Raw genomic sequence first — 27,298 nt, 5'->3', positions numbered from 1 at the left:
ATCGTCAGCTTTGGCAAGTGCCAATGTATCATGTGGGCTATCATGAATTTATTTCTTCGATGTGGAAGAACTTGCGTCTGACAAAGAAGCTTAAGCAGTACTGTGCTGCTAAGGTCTTCTCTCTGAAATACACCATTTATGCTTTCATTCGGTTTCGGAGGATCAGAAATGAAAAGAAACAAATCCATTTGATATAAAAAGACAGTTAACATTTCTATATTCTGACAACCAGATACTAATAGTTGAAAGCTAAGGCGATCTGCACACGAATGTTAAGAAATTCTCATCACGTCTAATTGGAAAATTTCAGAAACAAAAACAAAGACTATGGCTGTAACATTCAGAAACCACCATTAGAATCGGTAGCAGAATAATACAGTAGAACAGGTTGGACACTTTACCAATTTGCATAGCTGTGTTTAGCAATTTTGTAAACGAGACAGTCAAAGTGAAAAATTTAAGAAATTATGATTATAATACATTAAACTGAATATGGTGTCAGATTAATGACACTAAAATAAACAGCGTACAGATTTTTTACGTTTCATTAGAAGTTGAACTGTGAGGGACAGAGTGAGAACTGATAACGTTAAATAGTCAGTTAAAACTTGAAGATACACGGTATGAAGGGTGCCCTTAATGCACACACATGGCGGCACGAATCTCCCACTCCTCTTAGGTTGAACTGACAAGATGACGGCTGGAATAGCCACATAAATACAGTATTCTTAACGTACGGACCTCGAACACGGCGGAAACAGTACGAAATAACAACTATGAATGCTGGTTATGTCAGTTTATGTTGCTGTTATACCACCACGCTTCTTGTTGTTTATATTAACACTTGTGATTATCGTATTTTTTGTAATGTATTACATGTTTTAAACTCATTATCCTGTTAGGTGAAGAGAATCATAGTTTTAAAACTACAGTTGTGGTATTGCAATTAATTATAAAGTCTTTGAAGTGGTGATGCGTGAATATACGGCGTATTCTAAATTTCGTGGTCGTTCCACTCGGGAAAGAAATGTACGTGGTTCATTCGAAAAATAAAAATGATAATCACAGGATTTTTTAAGTTGGATATTTTATTTACTATGGGACCACGCCTACTTATCGTCACATATTTCGACCAGCTTGATAGTATTTGCAGGGCTTGGTAGGAAATGGAAGTGACGGAGATCCAAATAGCCCAGCGTTTAGAAAAAGTAGCATTTTGGATCCGGACCGGGCGAGGGATGAGCCATTTATGTGGGCACAGTTTTCAGGCAGTGGAAAGAGTACAGAAAGGTAATCCGAATGTCGTAGATTCAAGTCCCTATGGGGAAACCAATATTTCTTTTGTATTTTATTTTTTGAATGTCACGTCTAATAAAATATTTACATTTGCGTGTTCTCTTCCTAGTTTGTCAGTACCAGTGGACTTAAACCGAACCCTGGACCATGGAGGGGTAAAAGTAGTTCTCGTGAAATGACGGTATATATACAGAGTAAACCACTCGTGTACAACGCAGTATACTTTAACTCTTTCTATAAAATTATTGCCAACGGTCCAGGTATGCCTACAAGAGAGGACTGACTCTTTTGGACCGAAGATTCAAACAATGGCGGATGAGTACACGACAAAATACGGGAATATCGTCAGTATCCCAGCAAAATCTAGGAAACGTACAACAGACGTATACAACAAAAGACTTTAGACTGATGCGATTAAGCCCTATGTGCAGAGGAAAAAATTTCCCTTGGTAATTAACAAACAGATTCACTATTATACGACGAGATTTTTCGAGATGAAAAAGGTTTGCCATCGTGGAGTACTCGTGATGTCTTGTAAAGAATTTAATCGAAAATATTCAAAACTGATTTTATTTTGTCCAGAGAAAAAAAGAAATCACTGCCCGAGAAGAGTGCATCAAAATACATTCGATTCTACATCATAAACTAACTGCCCCAATATTTGGTGTTGTTTGCTGCAAAACTGTGCGACGAGGATGAATCTTCAATGAGTGTAAACCGATTGTGTTATTCTAAAGGCAGTTTAAGACAACCAGGCAATTGTAAAAATGCAGCGCTTATAACATGTGTAAGATGCCGAGAAAATTACTACTTCCTCAGTTTTTATTACGAATGTCACCCCAGCACGCGTAAATCATCGACTGCAAACCAATAGATGTAATTTTATATACGAAGCTCTCCTCAGCACCTTACAATCCCTTCCTGAAAATTTATTTGCAGTGATACATTGTCCTATGCCTTTCCTTTACGAGTCTTATGAAAATATTAATATGCAATATATTGAGCAATATTTCTGTTTTATTCGCAGTGTAAGGAACGTAAACAAAAAGAAAAAAGAAAAATTGATTTCCTCAGGGGTCTCGAACGTACGACCTTCGCATTACTTGATGTCTAATTTAATTGGGAACCTGTGCACCACGACCGTCAATATATTTTGGATAAATGGAAGCAAGATTGAAATCCTTTATTTTACAGCCCGATTTCGGTCACGGTGTGGCCATATTCAGAGCAAACTATTCGAACGTTGTAGGCCCATGTCATAATAACAACATTTTCCGTGTTACACGTCGGGATGCTGCCATTTATCCAAACTACCTCGGATTACTGTTCTGTACACTTTCCGCTCCAACAACCCTGCCTGAGAACTGCGCTGACATAAATGGCTCATCCCTCGCCCGACCTGCATTCAAAATTCTACTTTTTCTATATGCTAGGCCATCTGGAGATCCGTCAGTTTTATTTCTGCCTAAGCCGTGCATGTACCATAAATTTGGACGAAATCTGTGATGACGAGTAGGCAGGGTCCCCTCGTTAAGCAGATAACGCTAAAAGATCAACAACATTATCAAAGTACTGAATGATAAGATGTGTCGAGTGCTCACCTCCGTCATCCGGTGATTTATGTAAATTATGTATGGCAGAGATGTATTTTATTATATGTGTAGCTTTTCTGTCACTGGTCGCATGGAACGTATCTTATCGTGTTTACATCACATTCACTTTGTATACCCTAAACTAAGATCTTTGCCTAGTTCTACATCTACATTTATACTACGCAAGCCACCCAAAGGTGTGTGGCGGAGGGCACTTGACGTGCCACTGTCATTACCTCCCTTTCCTGTTCCAGTTGCGTATTGTTCGCAGGAAGAACGACTGCCGGAAAGCCTCCGTGCGCGCTCGAATCTCTCTAATTTTACATTCGTGATCTCGGGAGGTATAAGTAGGGAGAAGCAATATATTCGATACCTCATCTAGAAACGCACCCTCTCGTAACCTGGACAGCAAGCTACACCGCGATGCAGCGCACCTCTCTTGTAGAGTCTGCCACTTTAGTTTGCTAAACATATCTTTAACGCTACCACGCTTACCCATTAACCCTGTGACGAAACGCGCCGCTCTTCTTTGGATCTTCTCTATCTCCTCCGTCAACCCGACCTGGTACGGATCACACACTGATGAGCAATACTCATGTATAGGTCGAACGAGTGGTTTGTAAGCCACATCTTTTGTTGATGGACTAAATTTTCTAAGGACTCTCCTAATGAATCTCTACCTGGTACCCGCCTTACCAACAATTAATTTTATATGATCATTCCACTTCAAATCGTTCCGCACGCATACTCCCAGATATTTTACAGAAGTAGCTAGTTTCATTAACAAATCCACGTAGTGATGGAGTAGCGGTTTGAGATAGCTGGTGGAAATAATAGTAAATTGTGACTGGTTATAATAATTTGTAGTATTGGCTGAAACTTCTCATTGAGTATTTCATTTGCTGTATTTGTCGGCTTCAGCTTGTTGCCATGGTCAGCATGACACTGTTGCTGCCAAAGACCTGCCGCTCTGGTTTTCCTTCAATAAGAGACAGTGTGGTCTTCCCCCAACATGTCGTCACTTGCTTGGGAGCTATAAAGCATTTCCGAAAGAAAAAGAAAAGACTGCGTTAGATGACGTTTTCGGCTAGCATATCGATATCCTCTCCTGCGATACTATCGATCGTGCTGTCGATTCTCATCTCGTCTGCGGTAGTTCGGCGGGCAGCGGCGCTCTAGGAGCTGGAGTCGAACACCGTCGACGCATGCGCTGTGCGCTGGCTGGCGATTTTCGCGGGGCGGAGGGGACCCGGGTCAGGAGCACCGGCAGGAGGAAGCGGAGGAGGTGGTAGTTGCCCGCGTTCGTAGCAGTTTCGCGATAGAAGGGATACCGAGACATGGCAACTGCGCTGCGCGGCTGCCCGCCTGGCGCGACCTTCACCGTGAAAATAACAAGCGGGCGGGCGGCCGCGGCGCTGCGGCGCAGTTGTCTGACGGCAGCCCGCGGCTGCGGACGTCGCCGGCAGAGGCGCCCTGCGCTGCTGCGCGGGGACCACGCCGCGGCTGCCACGGGATGACGGTGAGCCGAGCTCCGCTCTGCTGCTGGCCCCACCCCCTGCTCGCTGCTCTGGCACGCGCCCTCGCTTTTCTCCTTGCCCTAGGTTGCCGGCGCCGCTCTGCGCGCGCGCACGCTTCCCTCGTTTGCTGCCACAGCAACAGGCGGGAGCTGCGGGACCGAACTGTAGCGTGGCGCTACCGCGGTGTACCTCACGGCACAATTAATTGCCGACGGCACCGCAGCTTCCACCTGCGAGACCTACGCGATTAGTAAAGTGCGGAGGCGTCGCCTTCCGGTATTGATCACCGGCGGGCGCTGCCACATCGCGCGAAAAATAAAACCCTGACCTTCTTGCCGGGCCGGCCAAATAGGATTTCACAGAAGAGCTTCGCTGTTACGCAATAGAGTGCACGTATATGTCTCTTCCGGAGCGGGCAGCTCTAGAGTATGACAGTGACGTGCGCGATTTGCCAGCTGTTGATGTTCGCCATTTTAGCGAGGCCGGCGGACGGCGCCTCACTGTTCGATGTTAATTTTGCCCTTCTGTATCGTAATACGTTTTCCTACTAGTATACTCACGTAGTGCGACGTGCGGGCCGGCACGTCGCGAACTGTCAAAGAGTATTGCGACTTTCTTTTGGTAAGGGGGAACTATGCCTTGCGTCGGAACTACACAAATGGCGGCCATAACGTGTGGGTGTGACTCGTCCATTCCTTTCCCGGAATTGTCGTATCACTAGCCCTTTTTGATACTTTTTCGAAACGTAGATACATAGACACCGCGTTCCTTTTGACGGGTACAGACGGATAAAGTTTGTAGCCACTCACTCAACTGACATGCAAAAGCGGGGCGATTATTTGCGGTGAGGCGCGAGTTTGATGTCCTGCGCAACGTAAGCACCATTGAGGCGTGGCCCCGAGGTTACACGTTTCACTGTTGCAACGAAATAGTATGCATTATCATGTTACTGATGCGCATTAGTACAACGCGACAGTGGAAGCAATACGTTTGTTCCCGTGGCTGTAATCCAGATTTTTCAGAGGTAACAGTGTTAGAAGTAACCCGAGATTCCCACAATCATGAGACAGCTATTTTAAATTTCTTACTTAGCGCTAAAACTTTGGTCTTAGAAGATTTAACTGTTCCATTGCATTCCATATTATTTTGTTTCTCTTTTTGCTTTATTTGAGTAATACTGTTCAGCATAACGCAGACACATTTCAAAGTGCGGATACAAGTTTTAATTCCTTGTTGCACTTACATGAACATTCCTGTTTCTCATGTCACACTTAGTTTGATAATAACAGGCGCGTCGAATAAATAAACACAACAGGTAACTGTGTTATAGAAAAGAAAAGTAACAGAAAATAGGTTCAATGCCGTAACAATTTTTTTTTCCTTATTTGCATTTGAAATTAGACTTCATTTTCCTGTAATGAACGATGTATTTCAGTTTTCGATTTGTTTCTACAAACGTAGACGTACACTACAGTAGTTATTATGTGTTAGTCCAAATTCTTAGCGTAGGTGCTAGGTAGCCGCTTGACTCATTTGAAGCGAGGTAGGTAGTGAAGACCTTAAACTCATGTTCAGGGACCGTTCAGGGACCGAGCAAAGTGAACTGTGGTGACCACACTGGATCGCATTCGGGATAGGCGCGGTCAAAAACCCTGTCCGACGTTAACGATTTACACTTGTCGTGAATCTGTTATGGCGATTGCCGGAAACGTCCTTCGCTATATCTGATTTGCTTTCCCATTTTCGGCCTATCGGAATTCGTGTTCAGACTGCTATGACCTCGTAGTTGATGTAATATTAAATCCTAATTTCCTGCACACTGCCTTTTACAAATGAATTTTTATTTTCGATACTTTCAATAAGAGCATTTTCCATAACGGCAAAAACACCGGCAATATTTCGACGAAGCTTATTTTTACACATGACATTTCATCTTTTACAACGTAAGATGACTATTTTTATGCTGCATTACGTGTTATGATTTATAAGGTAGCAGTCTCTTAAAAGTTTAAAAGAAACTAAAACTCCTCCCGAACCGGCCGTGAAGGCCCAACGATATTGACCGGCCGCCGTGTCATCCTCGTCTCTTAAAAGTTTGGCAGACATTTGCAATATCAAATGTCCCGCACTGGTGATAGCGTGTTGCGTATGAATCATGTCATGAGACCAGATTTCGTTTATGTTAATAATTAGGTTGAAATCTTGGAATAAGGTAATTTGTAAGTGCGAATGTCATTTTGATTCTTGTGTCGTCGTCTTTAACTTTAGAAAGAATAAACTGCGAAGTAGCTTTCGTGTGACGACGGTTACAGCACGTAGTCGCTGACCAGTGCTGACAGCTGGCGGCCATTACTTGTGTTTCTGGAGGATCGATTATTTAGAAACGACGATACTGACACCACCCAGCCTTACCTTCTCCCTCCAGTGTAACACCCCTTCCCCTCCCCCTCCCTCCTCCCTAACACACACACACTGACGCTGTCCTGAGCTGCTTCCTAACAAAATCAGATCAGAGAACCAAATGCGAACTGTTGGAAAGAAATACGACTTTGGCAGGATTCAGTTCGAGCCATGTTACAGGTCTCATGGACAAAAGAAACTTTCATCGCAAAGTAACAGAAAGTAACTCCACTGTCTTTGAATTCCTGCATTACGTAGGCTAAACGTGTTGGTAGGAAAACTGAAGCGGCCAAAGGGCGGGAGTGCCGGCACTAATTCTCCAGTCGTAATTCCTTCTAGTGATAGATAACAACAGTATAAATGTTACATTCCAAAGTATGGATCAGATAGTGTCTCGGTCGCAGTTCCCGTCTACCGTGGACATCAAGGAGCGTGTCATTTTCACTATATCATATCTTTAATTATACAGAGATTATGCCAGATTGTCCCATTTGACAACATTTTTAACGAATTTGCAACATTCCATTAAACCTCTCCGATTTTACACTATATCTCGGAGAAAAATAATTTGGGCCTAAGTTATTTTTTATGCAATGTGGATCAATTTAATTTTGTCGCAAAGTAGGAAAAAATCATTCGTAATTACCACGAATAATCGGTAACATAGCCGTGCGTCCTTGTGTCCAGGATGGGATACAAATGCTTAAAACTTAAATTCCCACATATTCAGCTTTATGTCGGTGTTCGAACTAGCGTTTCATTTGGTACGTGTAAAAGTGGTGGAATGTTACGGGGTGTGGTAGAAATTACCTTTAGTGTATCCATAGATTAATTTTACGGCTGTGAAATTCCTCTCTGACAACGAAAGGTACAAGAAGTAGTTCTGGAGAAAGCCGTCTCTTGGTTGCAACGCATTCGTGATAGCCAGCATAACGCATCTCCAGCAAGCTTTATAGACTGCAACAAGACGAAAACTGCCCCCATTCTTGTTGTCGAGTCGTCTCTATGTATATAAAAGTATGACTAATGGGGCCACACAGAATGAAGTCATGATTTTGTAGTCTTTCGAGCTTATGTCAAAATCTTGCAGACAGCATGGATACTGGTTTGCAGGCAACAATGCTGTATGACGTTTAAATTGTTTTTACCGTCAAAATATTCCCCATTCGCTTTAGGCAGCGAGCCTTTAACTTTCTGCTGGATCGTTCTTCCTACGAAATATTATGTAAACCTCCCAGGGACTTCAGTTTACGCATTTACTCTTCCCGAAGTAAAATCAAAACGAGAACAAGAGAGGGAGAAACAGATGCTGTGGCAACGCAAGAATGCTCCGCTACGCTAGATAGCACACCTGTGTAAAAGCTCTCTTCTTACGGCGTTCGTTTTCTCTCTTATGTCGTCTGCATATGTCGTTTTAGCTGCTGTAATACTAGTTGATTTCAGTTATGAAATTATGTTAACTTGTTCTTGTATTGACTGGCGACTCACATCTCATCGCCGGGTTGCAGCTTGCTTCGCAGTTGCACCCCTGCACCGTTCCTCCTACATATGGTTTGCGTTCTACCGACTAGACGGTGATTTTATTACGATACATTTTCAATTTTAATCTCTACGTGGCAAAGGATCTTTGCTTGGGTGCTAGACTGTAAAAGTCAGGGATTTTGTTAGCCCCTCACAATTAGAACTTTGTTGGTGCGCATGTAGCGCAACGCGGAATACGCAGCAGTCGTGCAGTGTCAAGGGTCCCAGACCAGCGTGCTGGCAGCCCTCGCCAGCGAACCACGTACGCTGCTCGTTCCTGATGCCTGCGTGGTCGCGACTGAATTGCTAGGCTGTACAGCACCACACCGCGCTGCTAGTGCTACTTCGTTTCGGCACATCGGCATCCAGACCAACATAGCTATTTTTTGGGAAGGGGGGTATTATGTGTACTCGTCAAAAGCTGGGAACGCAGTTTGCAGCATTATTCGCGCTAAAGCATCGTAGCCACAGTAATGTATTTGTACCCACAGTTTCTCGTATGTGAATGATTTGTGAGCTATTATTACCTCTTTTGAGGAGAAGCATTGCAGATTAACAATTTCCGAGGCTGACGCGAATGCGTTGCTAGTCGCCAGTGATTTATTTTATTTTGTTCAGCTCACCTACAAATGCTATATATCCACCTTCGAAACATTTGTGCCTAGCACACTATATTAATATCTGCGTTTGGCGTAGCTGGTGTAAGAATCTGAACATTTTGAAAATTTGGGAAGTTGCCGATATTTTGTAGTGTTTTGTTGTAGGAAATTGTTGTGTCTCGATTAAAAATTGTAGCAATGAATAAAAGTTAAGTCGCACATTTCAGAAACTAATTATTCGTTACTGCGCATTTTGAAAAGTGTAAGCATTTTGTCCTGTGATACTACCATCGCTGGAAATGACTGAAAGTACTGTCTAGGCTCGCCTCAACAACGTTTCTAAACGTATTTTCTTTTTCAACCGAGTAGGCGGCAGCTCCAGTGAGCTCAAGACTAGCTCACCGGAGTGACTACTGACTACTCCATGAAGCCAATCCGTGACGCAATACGTCACAGGCACCATGACAGGTCAGGGCAAGCGGCTAAATCGTTCTGCTTAACAGGAGAAATGGAATTACTGTTTACAGATACTACGTGACGTTGTTGAGGATTAGTTTCTAATTCAGTGAAATAATAGATCGAAAGTCGCAAGCACAAATTGTGCTAACAACCCCAATGCCCTTCGCCAATATGGCATACCCGCCAAACGACGTCACGGTTTTCTATGCAAATACGCCTTCGAGTATTCTCTCCAGTTCAGTATTGATCTCACTGGGCACCCACCTCTGCTAAGTTTTATCTCTGTAGCCAACCCCCGTCGGAGACCACAAAGCACTTTCGAACTGGAAACGTTAGAGAAACAATAAGCGTTTTACTTCTGCTTTGGCAGTGATATCACATGGACGTACAAACGAAACATAGGCGTGCAGTGTCGCAAATGTACCAGTTCAGACTAAAAATATATGAAAGAATCAAGTCCCACGCCGGATCATCGTAACTGACGCCGCTGTTTTTTTTATTTCAGTGCTATTAAGTTACTGCTAGAGTTTCAGAGGATTGCCGCCAATTGCTGGAGAACGGTTAGCTTACTTCCACTGTTAAGAAAAGGTAAAGGTTTTGGATGGCGGATTAGGATGTTAAACTCATCACACTATAATTACAGTTTCTTTCCATTCTGTTATGGAACTGCTACTGAATACCGAATGAGGTTACTGTCATTCCCCAATGTATGCAGAATTTATTGGCGGAATAAAAACGGACCTGTTTGCAAACCCTGGGCTTGAAATCTTGTGCATTATTTTAGGATCTTAACACTCAGCGAGTTGCGTAGTTTAGCTGCATTACGTAATAGCCCGAAATAGCCCTCTGTTATATTTTGTTCCCACATACTGTAGATGAACCAGCAGTGTGCTAGTTTCACTAGTTTACCGAGATTTTATTGAACATTGTCATCATTGTGGGGCCCAAGAACAAACTGTTCAACATATTGTTAGAAACAGTCCTCAGAGGAAGTATCCTGGACCATATAGTGACTTTATTAATGCTACTCCCTCTGCTGTTAGTTGGCTTGAATCATTAGATATTGAACTATGATTAAATGTACCTTCCTTTTTTAACTTGCAATTATATCAGTCAAAGTAGTCAGTAATATTAAGTTAGTAATTTTCACAGTTTAAAAACGTGTATACAGTCTGAGCCAAAATGTAAAACAAAAGTATATGTAAATACTTAACCAAATATACATGTAAAATTAAACTTTATGTACTTGTCAATGTTTGCTGTTGTTGCCATACGATGAATAAATAAATAAAATCAGAAGCTAAATTTATATTCACTGTGTGTTTAGTAAGTTCTGTCGTGCTATAGCATGGTGTCTTTCCCATTGAAACTGAGGACCTCTATGCAAAAAGGGGATAACCAACTTTTACAAATCCAACGTCGTATAGGAAGTGATGTTTCCTTGCCTAAGTTTTGAACCGATTTACTGCAACGGAGGCGTTGGACACTATACGGAACGTCAAGACAACGTCACTTCCTTAGCCCTGGAGGGAACGTTGCAGATGAGTTTAAGGAATACTATAGTATATTTATTTGCTCGAGAAAATCTATTCATATATAAAGATAAAATAACATTTAGAAGGAAATACATGGATCTTTTTACCTTGCGCATTAAGTTTCATATCCTTTCCTAGGTGCCAAAAACTCTTACTTTTTTCGTTTACTAGAAGTGATTTTGTCTCTGTTTAAAGTAGTTTACCTAATAAAATTTGTGTCATGAATGTCTTGGCCTATTTGTGCACAGTGTAGGCTTTTTCTTTGTCCAAGTATTGTGAAAGCTAAATCATTTTTCGCCTTGAGATATTTTTTCACGTTTTGTGAAAGAACACTAATAGGAAAAATGTTTAGCGCCTGACAGAACCTTTGGGAAATGTTAGGAAAAGAAAGGTAACTAAAATTAAAGTCGAAAAGACACAAAAGCATAAAATCCACAACTATAAAATGAGTGAGCGCGACACTTGTACGTTAACTTCCGATGTTAACAAGTGATGAGACTCTCTCTCTCTCTCTCTCTCTCTCTCTCTCTCTCTCTCTCTCCCTCCCTCCCTCCCTCCCTCCCTCCTGCAGCATCAGTGTCAAAATTTCTTCCTGAGAATCGTTGACGTAGATGCCCTGTTCCGTAACCGGTCTATCTGAATTCATTCGATAATGCATCTGAAATTGTTGATTTCATGTTCGGTTGCCGTGTGAATCAACCTTCGCCCTGCCACTTATACTTTGACCTGCAGTTTAATGTTGTCTCCAAACTAAGGTGGTACTCGGCATATTTCACGTTAACAAACGTTGGCAGAGGGGAAACAATTCATAAGTAATTGATATAAATCATAGGACTGATCGGCGGTCGAACGTCAAACGTTTCGATCCGTCTGGCACGTGCATATACCGTTGAAGTGAGCTTTACACCTGCTGATGTAAATTGACAACCGCTTAAACCGTCATCGCCCAGACTAGTTAGCTAGCATTGGTGTAAAGCTGTATGAGTTTTGTGTCGTCACTAACTGTTATTCCACCTTGAATAACCACTGGCGCGCAGGAAACAAAAATAAATTTGTGATATTTTGGCAATTTTCTACGAAAGGTTTTCTGTTTATAGTTTTCGACAGAAGCGTATACTTCGTTGGTCTTATATTATAACCTACACCCTATGAATATGTGCTGTTTCTGAGCAGCAGAACATTGAGAATCTATCGAGAACCCGTCATTATTGGTACGATTTGTTGCGGTAAAATGACAGTAAACGTTATACTGGTGGTTATAGAAGTTTTCCTGTCAGCAGTAGTTATTTTCATGTTGTAACGCGCTATAAAACTTCGCCGTTGTAAGGCAACGGCGCATTGAAGATTCATCAAAAACGCGCCCTTTTTGGTACGCTTTGTTATAATTGAACGTCAGTTAACATAACAGCGATTAAAGCCTTCAGGAATCGTAAGTGAAAGACTGGGTCCTCTGCTATAGAAATTCTCATAGCGTAGATGGTAGGGACACCGAGTTACTCAACAAAGCGTGCCGGCCGAAGTGGCCGAGGGGTTCTAGGCGTTTCAGTCTGGAACCGCACAACCGCTAGTGTCGCAGGTTCGAATCATGCCTCGAGCATGGATGTGTGTGATGTCCTTAGGTTAGTTAGGTTTAAGTAGTTCTAAGTTCTAGGGGACTGATGACCCCAGATGTTAAGTCCCATAGCGCTCAGAGCCATTTGAACCATCAACAAAGTGTAGCGAGATCGCTGTATCGAAACTTTTTTTTCCAACTTCGCATTTTCTAAAAGATTGTGGGACTTTCTTATTAAAATACAAATATTTTGTGTATTATTCGAGGCTATGTAGGTATAAGTCCTCTCTCTTCCAGGAGTGAGTTTGTCCGAATGGTGGAGTTTTATAAGCTAATGTTCTTACTGACTGGACATGGAACTTCTCTCTTTGCCTTCTAACATGTTCATGGATATTGAGGCTTTTATTTATGTATCCTGCTGACAGAGCAACACGACTAGCACAGGGACTTGGGAGGAAATGTGCGTTTCAATAGCGCTAACGTAGAAATTCAATATATTCCTGACCTGTCCGGCGACGATCGCCAATGTATGGCAACTGAAGAAAGTTTCGCATGCCAAAATAAAAAAAAGACCGATTTCGACAGAGGTATGCTTTCATCATCGGAACTTAAACTTTTGAAACTTGTGACACTGACGTATAATATGTTGTAAAGATTCAAAAGCATAAGATCAGATGATGACAGCATAAGTCTGTCGAAACCAGTCATCTAGTAAAATGTTTTTCAACGATCTTGGCTTGTGAAGTTCTCTTCAGTTACCGTAGGAATTCAACACGCGTTCAGTTTCGTAAACAAGCTATTTTTTTGGGAACCAGGTACATGTGACAGCTGTCGCCGAAGAGTGCCGTAGTCACAAATCACGTTAACTAGCACGTCTCATGTGACGCGGGCTGTGTGTTTCATGATGATGGATTTCCCGCCCGCGTCCACGTCAACATCAGATGCCCCATGCCCGTGTTATTGTGCAAGGGGAATAGCAGCGGGTACTTTCGCAAACGCAGTGTAATTAGATCTGATGGAAATAAAATTTCCTTGAGACATACTAGTCTGAACTTTTATCTTCGATAATGACAGAAGCTGAAGAAATGAATCGAAATTTATACACGGGTCACGTCCCGGCCGTGACAAATTTTGATACATTTCTTCAGCTTGTATCATTATCCCAGTGTATGTAGGTAGTTGGGTGGGAGACGGAGGGCTCAGCACAGCGCAGCGCGAGGCCGAGGCTCGCGGCCCTGGCAGCGGCGCGGCGCGGCGAGGTGTTGCCCGCAGAGGTCCTGCGGTGACGTGAGCGCAGGTCCTGCCTCACTGTCATCGGCCGCGGACAAGGTCGCGGCTCGCCATTGGCGGAGCCGGGCCTGGGCCTCTGCGCTCGCTACAGCGTCCGCTGCCGACTCCCAAACCGACGCTCTGCGCTCCTTTGTCCCGCGCACTTTTTTTTTTACCGATGCCTTCTGGCCATGGACTTTCCGTAACGGCATTTCGCTTCATCCTGTTCCCTCACCAGTGCCTATCTCCCATACATCTCATTTCCTGTGTTCTATCAAGTGAGCGCCGCTCTGATTATATGGCGCGCAATCCAGCGTTGCTACTGATGAGTTACTAATGTTACTGTGAGGTACTGAAGACAAACTGCCTGTTGGCTCAGCCGAAGAACCCGAGACAGATACTGAAAACTTCGCTTCAAAAGTGCTCCTTATACACTGATGTCACGAAAGTCATGGGATACCTCCTGATATCGCGTCGGACCTCGTTTTGCCCGGAGTATTGTTGCAACTCGACGTGGCACGGACTCAACGAGTCGTTGGAAGTCCCCTGCAGAAATATTGAACAATGCTGTCCCCATAGCCGTCCATAATTGCGGAAGTGTTGTTGGTGCAGGATTTCGCGCAAAAGCTGAGCTCTCTGTTATGTTTCACAAAAGTTTGACGGAATTCATGTCGTACAATCCCCGTGGCTAGATGTTCCAGAATGTTCTTCAAACTAATCACGAACAATTGTGGCCTGCTGACACGGTGCATTGCAATCCATAAAAATTCAATCGTTGTGTGGGAACATGATGTCCACGAATGGCTACAAATGGGCTCCAAGTAGCCGAACATAACCATTTCCAGTGAATGATCGGTTCATTTGGACCAGAAGACCCAACCCATTCCATGTCCATTATGGAGCCACCGATACCTTTCATAATGCCTTGTTGCAAACCTGGGTCCGTGCTTCGTGTGCTCTGCGCCACACTCGTACCGTACCATCAGGTCTTAGCAACTGAAATCAGGAATTATCTTACCAGGCCATGGTTTTCCAGTCTAGGGTCCAACCAACAGTCACGAGCCCAGGAGAGGCGCTGCAGCCGATGTCGTGATGTTACCAAAGGCACTCGCTTCTGTCGTCTGCTGCCACAGCCCATTAACACCAAACTTCGTCGCACTATCGAAATAGATACGGTCGTCGTACTCTCACATTGATTTCTGCTGTTATTTCACGCAGTTTTACTTGTCTGTTAGCACTACGCAAATGCGGCTGCTCTCGGTCGTTAAGTGAAGGCCGTCGGCCACTGTGTTGTCCGTGCCGAGAGATAATGCCTGAAATTTGGTATTCCCGACACACTCCTGACACTGTAGATCTCGGAATACTGAATTCCCTAACGATTTCCGAAATGAAATGTTCCATGCGTCCAGCTCCAATTCACATACCGCATTCAAAGTTTGTTAATGCCCGTCGTGCGGCGATAATCACGTCCGACATCTTTTTACAAGGATCACATGAGTGCAAATGACAGCTCCGCCAATGCAGTGCCCTTTTATACCTCGTGTATGCGATACTACCGCCATCTGTATATATGCAAATCGCTATCCCGTGGCGTGCGTTACCTCGGTGTAATTCAATTAATTGCAGCATTGCTAGTATTGGTTTTCCGTCTCTGTGTTATTATGGAGGTTATATGTGGATATCGGTAGCAGTTACAGAATTCGTGGATCATTGATTTCACGACACTAATTCAGCGGCGAAGAGTTTCGAGCCATTGATGCAAATGTTCGTGCATCAAAGTTGACAAAACCGTTAAATAATACTTATGTTACCAGCACTTTCCTACTAACTATGTTAATCCTAAAATGGCTCTGAGCACTATGGGACTTAACTTCTGAGGTCATCAGTCCCCTAGAACTTAAAACTACTTAAACCTAACTAACCTAAGGACATCACACACATCCATGCCCGAGGCAGGATTCGAATCTACGACCGTAGTGGTTGCGCGGTTCCAGACTGTGGCGCCTAGAACCGCACGGCCACCCCGGCGGGCATGCTGTATCGTGTATATGATAGGAAGTTACTTGATGCAAACAAAATGCGGCAGTACATAGGGAGGGGTAATCTTCCATGTTAAAAACATCACTGATGGTACAATTAAATGCAAGAGCGGCGCTTAAAACATTTGGAGAGCTCAGCAGCGATCGCTGATAAGACGAAACATCAGCTAAATTGAGAAAATTACTACCCATTCGAGAGTCACTTACAGGAGAGAATGATTAATTTTAAAATATTCGTTGGCAAGGTCATGTGCATCGACGGCATTACTCTGCAGGTCACAATCAAGTTCTTGACAGAGGATTCACAGAACCACGTTCAGAATATGTATCGACCGTTCCACTGTCGAATATCACTTGGGAAAAAATGAAGACGTATATTTATTCCGTGGAATTTGTGATTTCCCTTATTGTATTACCATGGTCGTTTTCCCCACGTAGATGGAATCGCGTTCAGAGAAGAAAGTTGGTGAGTAAAATTTTGTGGAAAGAGCTCGTCGTAATGAAACACGCCTATGTTTTCATGATTGTCACCCCAATTCGCGCATCGTATCCGTAACACACTCTATTTCACGATAGTACAAACGAGCTGCCTTTCTTTGAGCTTCTTCCATGTCCTCCGTCAATTCAGTCTGGTAAGGATCCCAAACTGGACAGCAGTGCTCTAGCAGAGGACGGAAAAGCGTAGTGTAGGCAGTCTCTTCAGTAGACATGTTGCATATTCTAAGTATTTTGCCAATAAAACAGGGTCTTCGTTTCGCCGACGCCACAACATTTTCTACGTAATGGTTAGAGTTTAATTTATTTCTAGTTGTAATCCCTAGGTATTTGGCTGAATCGACAACGTTTAAATTTGCATTATTTATCGTGTAACCGAAGTTTGACGGATTCCTTTTAGTAGGCATGTGGAGGACCTCACACTTTTTTTTTTCCAAGGTCAATTGCCACTCAGCGAGCCATAGAGATATATTGTCTAAGTCAGTTTGTAATTTATATTGATGTTCTGACGACTTTATTACATGATAATCGACGGCATAATCTGCAAACAATCTGAGAGGGCTCTTCAGTCTCCCAAATCTTTTATATAGATCGGAAACAACAGAGAGCCTATAACACTTAATTCGGAAACACTAGCTACCACTTCTCTTTAACTCGATGACTTTGTCAGTTACTGCAAACTCTAACCTTCCTGGCAGGAAATCACGAATCTAGTCGCACAAACGAATCGATTCTCCACAGGCATGCAATTTCATTAAGACATCTACATCCATATTCCGCAAGCCACCTGACGGTGTGTGGCGGAGGGTACCTTGAGTACCTCTATCGGTTCTCCCTTCTATTCCAGTCTCGTATTGTTCGTGGAAAGAAGGATTGTCGGTATGCCTCTGTGTGGGCTCTAATCTCTCTGATTTTATCCTCATGGTCTCTTCGCGAGATATACGTAGGAGGGAGCAATATACTGCTTGACTCTTCGGTGAAGGTATGTTCTCGAAACTTTGACAAAAGCCCGTACCGAGCTACTGAGCGTCTCTCCTGCAGAGTCTTCCACTGTAGTTTATCTATCATCTCCGTAACGCTTTCGCGATTACTAAATGATTCTGTAACGAAGCGCGCTGCTCTCCGTTGGATCTTCTCTATATCTTCTATCAACCCTATCCCACACTGCTGAGCAGTATTCAAGCAGTGGGCGAACAAGCGTACTGTAACCTACTTCCTTTGTTTTCGGATTGCATTTCCTTAGGATTCTTCCAATGAATCTCAGTCTGGCATCTGCTTTACCGACGATCCTGTTAGTGAGAGACAGTGTCCAATGCCTTACGGATAGATATAAAAATGGAATCAACATGAATTCCACCGTCGAAAGTTACGACTTTCTAGCGAAATCCGGTTGAGAAAATTTTAAGAACCGGTATTCGAAGAAGTCTGTGCTACAGTTGTGCTGTTTCTTCCATCCTGCATATCGCACAGGGATCTTGAGAAAGATGTGGCAGTTAGAGGGTCATTTTACACTCGCTCACTACGAGAATGCACGAGGCCAACAAAAGGACAATATTGGTATCTTCCGGCATACACTGTACAGTATATTGCGGAGTATCTACAGGCTGGTTCAGAAGTCATGTTCCATAGGTTAAATAAGGTGAACCAGAACTCGACCGACAACTTTCAGAGAAGATAGTATGGACCAAAACTAGGAAAAAATGTCCATTAAATATGGACTCTAAAATGGATGCCGTACGAACTGTGAGCACTTGTTCATCTTCGCTTCTGCAAAATACGTCTTCCTCTGAACAAATGCCCATAGCTCTTAAAGTAATCACTTTAGAGCCCTTGTTTACTGCACTTTTTTTCTTGTTATGCGTTTTAGAGGTCCTGTTTAGTGCACATTTTGTTCTTGTTTTGGTCCATACTAACACTTTGAAAGTTTGTCGGTGGAGTTCTGGTTCACTCTATTTGTTCTATTGGATACGGCTTTCGGAACATCACATATATGGAAGTTTCCTAATGAATGACATTTTGTGCTTTTAAATAATGCCAAATTGATATCGTAATTACAGCTGGAAACAAGAACTACCTTATACGCTTTCATACCCAAACATTCCATGTTCTGGCTACGTTATTTTGAAATAATGCGCAATGTTTCAAGGACTAGTTCTTCTTTGTCATCGCGAGTAGAATGTATTGCTGGAGCAGACATAAACAGGAATGATAGTAGCCTGTTTTGCCTCTGGCTAAGGGAGAAAGGTAATCTTCAAAGCTTGGTTGTTATTTCTCAATTGACGCGCTGAGAACTTCGACAATATCTCGCACTCTCGGATGATGTTCACTATTTGGCACGCATTTGTTCGTCAATGTAGAAACAACATTGCCTGCACAGTAACAGGATTAAAAATAGACTATTATATTGTTTTGTCCATTTTGGTTAGAGAACACCGCAGTGTTTTCGTAAATTACACTGTATGAAATATTGCAACCACCCACAAGTGGCTGATTGTATTTGCTACAGTGCAATTTGGAATATTATAGATTATTTTTACACACTTACGATGCAAGCAGGTGGCTTCTCTGAAGTTTGTAGGTAAGGAAATAGAAGTGTTGCGAAAGATGAACGGACTTTAATATCGAAGATGGTCAAGAAATGAGAGTGTGATTATAGCTTGGAGATTTAAATTGCATACTACGGTGATGAGCTCCTTGTGCTGCTGTTAGACGACGGCAGGCCCTTACAGCCCCAGCGCCAGGTGCGAAGAGAATATGCATATGTTGGAACTAAATTTAACAGAAGGCAAGTGCGTGTGTGTGAGAACGCGGCACCGTGCCGGGTGAGGGAGCGAACGAGCGACCTGACTTTTTTGGCAGTACTAGCTGTTTCGCGCGGCTCCTGACGTCACGTCAGGTCGGTGCGAGCGCCCACCCGGCCCGGGCCCCTGGCCGCTTTCGCAGCAGCTCGCGGCGCGGCGAGGCCCGCGATGTGCGGTGCGGAATATGTGCTGGCGAACCTCGCGGGGCTGTGCGCGTCGCTTCCTCGTGTCGAAACGCTTCCAGGAACCAGTGCCGCGTCGCGCCAGCCCGCCGACAGCGGCCGCCTCGAGCTGTCACCCCTCAGCGGCACGGCACGGCTGTCCCTGCCAGCCGATAGACGATCTCGACCCACCGATGTGCGCAAGCACTCGTGCGCGACTACATCTTACAAGGCCTTCTGTTCGCGTCCGCATTTTTAAGAATGTTGTAGCGCATGAAATCACATAAATACGCGTCCACAGTGGGTCCGAGCAGCGCCTGTGCCCCTGCCTAAAAATGGTATATTGTAAATTGGACTACCTAACATACACGGACTAAAAACAAGATAGTAACACCAAGAAATAATTAATGTAGCGTAATGAAATTACGGGAGTACAGTCGTCTAAGTAACATATTTAAGTGACTAACATTGCGAGATCACAGGTTAATGTAAGCACGAGAGTAGCCATTGCAAATGTGAAATCCTGGTACATTAATAACCGGTTAACCATTAGACTGTTTAATGCAAGAATGCAGACGTGCGTGCAATGCGTTGTACATGTGCCAGATGTGAGTTTGTGGGATGAAGTACCAGGGCTGTCCCACTTGGTCGGTCAATACAAGGACGGTTAATGTTGTTCGTGGATGACGCTGGAGTTGTCGTCTCATGACGTCCCATATGTGCTCGACTGGAGACAGATCTGGTGATCGAGCAGGCCGAGGCAACATGTCGATATTCTGTAGAGCATATTGGGTCACGACAGCGATATGTGGGCGAGCGTTATTCTGTTGAAAAACATCCCATGGAATGCTGTTTACGAATGGCAGCGCAACAGGTCGAATCATCAGACTGACGTACAGATTTGCAATCTTGATGTGGGGGATAACCATGAGAGTCCTGCTGCCGTACGGAATCGCTCCCAGAGCATAACTCCAGGTGTAGGTCCAGTGTCTTTAGCACGCTCACAGGTTGGTTGCAGGTGCTCATCTGGTCTCTTACCAACCAACACACGGCCATCACTGGCACAGGGTCAGCACCAGTTTCCATCGAAAACCCAACAGACCTCCTCCCTGCTCTCCAGTGAGCTCTCGTTTGACACCAATGAAATCGCATATCGCGGTGGTTTCGGGTCAGTGGAATGCACACGACAACTACAGGGCGTGTGGCTCGGAGCTCTCCTTGAAGTAACCGATTTGTAACATTTCTTTGCTTCAGTGTGGTGCTAACTTCTGCTCAAATTTTAGCTGCACATGCAGTACTATCCGCGAGTGCCGTACGCGTTAAGACGACGGTTTTCCCTCTCGTTAGTGCCACGTGGCCGTTCGGAGCCCAGTCATTTTGCTACCGTATATTTCGTGACCACCGCTGCCAGCAGTCATGTACAGTGGCTACATTCCTCTCAAGTTTGTCTGCAATATCCCAGAAGGAACATCCACCTTCTCGCAGCCGAATTACACGACCTCATTCAAACTTAGTGAGCTGTTGTTAATGGCGCCTTTGTCGCCTTAAGGGCACTCTTTACTAACATCAGCTCACCACGTCCAGTCTCATAGGTAACTAACGCTCACGACCGTTACAGTGTGTATTCAGAGCAAACCAGATTTGCATCCTCGTAGTGCGACTGGCTCGAAGTTTCAGTAGAATTCATTATTAAGATGAAGAAACACGTCTACCACCTTTCGCTTATATGGTGTTGTGATTTCTTTTCTGTCAGTATATAAAAACGTACGTATCCAGCGGTTCTTTGTGTTCTCCATCGTGCTATACACAGAGATCTTTGCGTGTCCGTGACCCCCTCGATATCTTGCGTAGCATATCAGGAATTATGCTTCGAAAGGCTTCCTCAGCGTTCCCGCACTTCTTTATTAGTGTTCTGCAGACGCTGAGCCACATGGGACATCACTATTCCGCACAACGAGTTTCCCGTCGTGGTAAGGTCCAGACTTTGTAGTAGCCATTTCAGTGGGGCCGGGGTTTTACTTCACTACTCCCAATCCAGAGGCCTCGATTTTGTTAATCGAGGAACTCAGGCACAGGAATAGCAAATTGTGCTGGATCGTCTTGTTGTTGTAACCAAACGTGATCCAGGATTCGCTTGTCTTTGATCTGTGAACCACGTTGGAAACGTTTCCTGATAATTTCCTTTCCCGTACCCTTAAAAAAATATGATTTGAAACAAGTATCCGGATGACATCTCTACCGTTTCGTAATGTGAGGCAGATTCCTTCCGGACTTTAGTACACAATGGGAAATTTCCTTAGACCAGTATACCACATTCCTCCTATGTGAACTGTGATATTTGACACAATCATAAGAAAATAACATTCTTGAGCGAGATAAGGCGTTAGAAAATTGTACCAACAAAACTTGGCAGATTGCGCTCGTTGTCGTTCTGTGACAATTCAATCACAAACCGTGATGACTGGGTGTTGTGTACTGTCCTTAGGTTAGTTAGGTTTAAATAGTTCTAAGTTCTAGGGGACTAATGACCATAGATGTTGAGTCCCATAGTGCTCAGAGCCATTTGAACCAATCACAAACATAGGTTTAATTACTTTCACTTTCAATGCGATCCTGCGCCACTGATCGCGGTGCATAAAGTTCAGCTGTTCTTTTGCGATGAAGTAAAGGAGGACATACGGACTTCTCGGGCACTCTACATAATAAGTGCGAATATTTTACGGCTGTTGCTCGTTTTCGCATCCCACCTGCACCTGCTCCTTATCCTTTTCTTACAGTTATATTGCAGCAATCGCCTAATAAATATCTCAAGTGTCTTCATTATAGTCTCGTTTATTCCCGTACATTGTGTTCTTACGTCATTTCGCAAGTGATCCACCGAGAGCTGCCACAGCTTCACTCCAGAAGACCAATATCAGTACTAATTCTGTTACCATTTGTCTTGGAGATAATATACTGTTGTTCGTCGTTACACCTGTGATGCTAAAGTGAGAAGTCATCTGACATATTGCAAATGGACTCTGACCGATATTGTAGTTTACACAAACCGCATATTTTCTGATGATAATTCCAAATATCCTCACAGACTTGAACCCAATAGCACCCAATTTTTATGGGTTACTTAAGCTTCACAAAGAAGGTGTTCCAATACGACCTGTAGTGTCGTGAGTTTCAGCACCTTCCACAAATTAGCCAGAGAGTTACATTCACAAATCAAAACAAAACTAAATTTCAACCAATATTTGGAATACGCAATTTGTTTGTATTAGTAAAAAATCTAAAAGATGTATCAATTCCACCTATCGGTAAGCCAGCTTCACTTGATGTCAGCAGCCTATTCTCCAGAAATTTTATATAAAACAGAACAAAGCCAGTGGAGACTGACGGTATAAAATTGGCATCAGAGACATTGTTAAAGTAAAATTGTTTCCAATTTCAGCGGGCTCTGTATAGTCAGTCAGATGGGATTGTGATTGGGTCCTCTCTCTAAACGCTTATTAACTGAAATGATCAAGGATAATTTTCAACAAATATTTTTCATAAAGAGCCCCAAAGTTCTCAAAGACAATACTGGACTAGGTTTGTGAATGATGTACTGTTCCTATGGACAGGTACCACCAGACAGTTAAATAAATTTTTTCACCATTTAAGTTTACGGAGGTGTAAGGGGGGGGGGGGGGACTATTGACTTTTTAGACCTTTCCATTGATATTTGTTAGCAATAACATTTATTTAAGATGTACAGGAAAGTAACCTCTGCAGACACAGTAATACCTGCCAGTTCCCAGCATCCCATTACACACAAACATGCAGTCTCCCACTCCATCGTGCACTACCTAGTATCTGTACCACAAACCAAATCAATTTTGAAAATTTGTAGAAAATAATTAAAAATTGCGTACATCAGTGGTTATAGTCCTATCCTAATTGACACCCTGAGTAGCAAAAGGAGGCTGAGGATAATAGCACTTTGCCATCCTCCTCGGTAAGCACTAAACCACACTGATAGGGCTCCCTGATATATGTATAGGTAAGACTTCTCAGGTACTTGCTAACAGACCAAAATCCAGGAAATATACTCCAGATTTTTATACTAGGAATATTGTTGCGCACATTCTGTTCAACAGTAAAGATTCCACTTTTAGAACAGAGTGAAATGTATAAAATTTCCTGCAACCTGGGTGACAAGTTATATGTACGTCAGTCAGGTAAGGTTATAACTACTAGACCGACGGACCAAGGAAGGAGTTGGAGGTTAAAAACAAATATTCCACCTATGCTGAACATGTTTTGAATGAATGTCATTCTTATTATATTAAATGCGTTGTTTTCCATATCGGAATTAAAGGCAGATAACTAACATTCGTCGACAACACTCAAATAATACAGACCTGCTTCTTCGCGACCAAACTCAAGTCTTCTTATTCACCCTTAATAAAGTAGCAGCAGGGAGTCTAATATGCTTGCTACACCAACATTCCATAGATTCCTTCCTCTCCTCTGCTCCCCGTTTTTTCGGTATTTTCATCACTTTGACCAGTTTGCCCACTTATGATAGTGGTCTGTGCCATTTCTCATTTGTACAACGTTTTTTTCCTTTTGCATTCCTATACTTTTAATCTTCGAGTATAAAATATTATAAGATGTATTTGTTCAGAGCTTCTTTGTGAATTTCATTATGCATGTGTTTTGTATCGATGTATAGTCGTAAAATGTCACTCATCTTTGGAAAACAATATTTGTATTGATATGAATTCTGTTTGTATGTGGACTACCTATTTTAAGTAATCTGAGGATGGCCTAGCGAGTCGATTCATAACGAACAATTATATAAATATTATTGAGGAACATCAATACTGTGTATTTACTTTTTTAATACTGTATAACTTTCAACATCGTAAGAAACCCGAGCGAATACTCAAATGATTAGTAACGCAAGCCGATCATGAGAGTAACAAACAAGTTATTTAAGGGTCTCATTTCCCTAGGAATGTAAGAATTAGATGTGTATCATGCTGAGTATGAGTGCTACGTTATATTCCTGTGTACTTTGTGTTTCCTTGAAATAAAGTGTGTTAGAACTTAGAGATTATAAGCGCTTCTGTTAGCGCATTTACGGCAGTGTTACATAAAGGGTGAGCTCTGATAAAACCGACAAACTGCAGGGACGGATTCCTGACTGGAAATGGTGAAAAGAAGCTCCTTTGAACTTGTGACCGGAAATGCATTGTTGCCGCGGCAGAATGCGCTGACGATTGACACTTCCTCAGAGCACGTGCCGTGTGCTCCTTGTGCGTTGCAGGTGATAGGGATAGTAGCTGTTGTCAAGCAGGATACACGTAATCGTACTTTGGCGTGCACCATGTTGGCGGGTCACTTGCGTGGAGCTTGGATATTGTCTCAATATTCTGTAGAAAACTGTCCAAATCTGGTGTACGCGGAGTCCGCCGCCTCCCAGGACGTAAGTCTGTCTGAAAGGACCTATGATCACACAAACACCCAAAAATGGCCTGAAATTGTATGTGATGTGGTTGGTATCTGTGAGTGTCTTGTTTTAATATAGCCGCGCTGCCTCTCGAATGTTTCCATCTGCTTGGCCGTACACAGACACCACCTCGACATATTCCTGGCACGAACACCGAACCGTTCTGTTGCGTCAGTCACACAGCCTACAATACACAAGGAAAACACGGCATGTGGTCAGAGGAACTATCATTCGTCAGCACCGTCTACCGTGGCACTGATGAATATCCGAATACATGTTCATACCACCTTTTTTCCTCCATTTCAAGTCAGGAATCTATCTCTGCTGTTTGTAGGTTTTACGAGGTGCATTCAAGTTCTAAGGCCTCCGATTTTTTTTCTAATTAACTGCTCACCCGAAATCGATGAAACTGGCGTTACTTCTCGACGTAATCGCCCTGCAGACGTACACATTTTTCACAACGCTGACGCCATGATTCCATGGCAGCGGCGAAGGTTTCTTTAGGAGTCTGATTTGACCACTGGAAAATCGCTGAGGCAATAGCAGCATGGCTGGTGAATGTGCGGCCACGGAGAGTGTCTTTCATTGTTGGAAAAAGCCAAAAGTCACTAGGAGCAAGGTCAGGTGAGTAGGGAGCATGAGGAATCACTTCAAAGTTGTTATCACGAAGAAACTGTTGCGTTACGTTAGCTCGATGTGCGGGTGCGTTGTCTTGGTGAAACAGCACACGCGCAGCACTTCCCAGACGTTTTTGTTGCAGTGCAGGAAGGAATTTGTTCTTCAAAACATTTTCGTAGGATGCACCTGTTACCGTAGTGCCCTTTGGAACGCAATGGGTAAGGATTACGCCCTCGCTGTCCCAGAACATGGACACCATCATTTTTTCAGCACTGGCGGTTACCCGAAATTTTTTTGGTGGCGGTGAATCTGTGTGCTTCCATTGAGCTGACTGGCGCTTTGTCTCTGGATTGAAAAATGGCATCCACGTCTCATCCATTGTCACAACCGACGAAAAGAAAGTCCCATTCATGCTGTCGTTGCGCGTCAACATTGCTTGGCAACATGCCACACGGGCAGCCATGTGGTCGTCCGTCAGCATTCGTGGCACCCACCTGTATGGCACTTTTCGCATTTTCAGGTCGTCATGCAGGATTGTGTGCACAGAACCCACAGAAATGCCAACTCTGGAGGCGATCTGTTCAACAGTCATTCGGTGATCCCCCAAAGCAATTCTCTCCACTTTCTCGATCATGTCGTCAGACCGGCTTGTGCGAGCCCGAGGTTGTTTCGGTTTGTTGTCACACGATGCTCTGCCTTCATTAAACTGTCGCACCCACGAACGCACTTTCGGCACATCCATAACTCCATCACCACATGTCTCCTTCAACTGTCGATGAATTTAAATTGGTTTCACACCACGCAAATTCAGAAAACGAATGATTGCATGCTGTTCAAGTAAGGAAAAGTAACCATTTTAAGTATTTAAAACAGTTCTCATTCTCGCCGCTGGCGGTAAAATTCCATCTGCCGTACGGTGCTGCCATCTCTGGGACGTATTGACAATGAGCACGGCCTCATTTTAAAACAATGCGCATGTTTCTATCTCTTTCCAGTCAGGAGAAAAAAAATCGGAGGCCTTAGAACTTCAATGCACCTCGTATTAATGTTCACGCTGCATATTACACGAATGTTCTTGTCATTTTACTGTGACCCATAACATTTTGTTATCATGTGCTATCTCTAACGTTTTTAGTCTGCCTATTGTGTCTCAGTGGTTCATCATTTACGCATGAATGTAAGAAAAGTGACACTGATTTCTTTGGCCATCTTTCACGTATCTAATATACTATAGGCCTGTATAGAAATTCTCGCCTCTTCTAGAACTGGACAGAAATAATTTTAACTTAACAACGCGATCGCTTCTCCTTGTGGTAGCTGAGCTTTCATTTGTAATGCATGTCTTCTGTGTGTCGTAAGTTTAAATTCAGATTTATAATGTATGTCTTCTGTGTGTCTTATTTTTAAATTCAGACAGTCATTTCATTCAGTTTCTTTTCCTTCTAATGCGTACAACAGTAGCTTTGGTTCAGGTATCTCTTTGGTTATGAAATTACGTATAGGCAATTTATTGGATGTAGGTTCCGCTTTTTATGCAGAAACACTGTTTTTTCTTGGTACCCAAACATGTTTCGGCACCTCTGATCCATCGTCAGTGGTTTTGTTTATTGAAAACTGAAAAAAACCCACTGACGATGGCACAGACGTGCCGAAACATGTTTGAGTAACAAGAAAAAAAACAGTGTTTTTGCATAAAAGGCGGCACCTGTATCCAATAATTTAACTGAAAACGCGGAAAGAAAGACAAGAGCTGCAGATCCAGAAGATGAATTTACGTAGGGTCTGTAGGAAAGTTTGTAAGCAGGCGCGAACGAGCATTTTTCAGTATACAACACGAATTCGCGTGACTACATGTGGTGCTCGTTTTCTTTACATAAACTAGTATTCAAACAGCGGTTCTTCATTTAATTGCTAACTACAGGAGTCTTGCCAAGTTTTACTTAGTCAGAGCTACCAACT

At 43.3% G+C, this 27,298-nt stretch overlaps 1 protein-coding gene across 2 annotated transcripts in view; it reads left to right on the top strand.

The window, feature by feature from the left end:
• The window catches only part of LOC126184263 (DNA-directed RNA polymerases I, II, and III subunit RPABC3), a 489,383-nt gene that overhangs the window by 118,515 nt on the left and 343,570 nt on the right, over positions 1–27,298 (top strand). The window contains exon 1 of one of the 2 annotated variants that reach the window (XM_049926647.1): positions 4,274–4,407. The exons of the other annotated variant lie outside the window; for it this stretch is intronic. The gene's annotated coding sequence lies outside the window, so the exon portion shown is untranslated. Of the gene's footprint in view, positions 1–4,273; positions 4,408–27,298 lie in introns of those variants that run through there. 2 annotated transcript variants of the gene reach the window in all.

The sequence above is a fragment of the Schistocerca cancellata genome, chromosome 1 (assembly GCF_023864275.1).
Source record: "Schistocerca cancellata isolate TAMUIC-IGC-003103 chromosome 1, iqSchCanc2.1, whole genome shotgun sequence".
Classification (NCBI taxonomy): Eukaryota; Metazoa; Arthropoda; class Insecta; order Orthoptera; family Acrididae; genus Schistocerca; species Schistocerca cancellata.
Note: the sequence above shows the minus strand (reverse complement) of the source record. Positions and strands in the feature narration are given on the sequence as shown.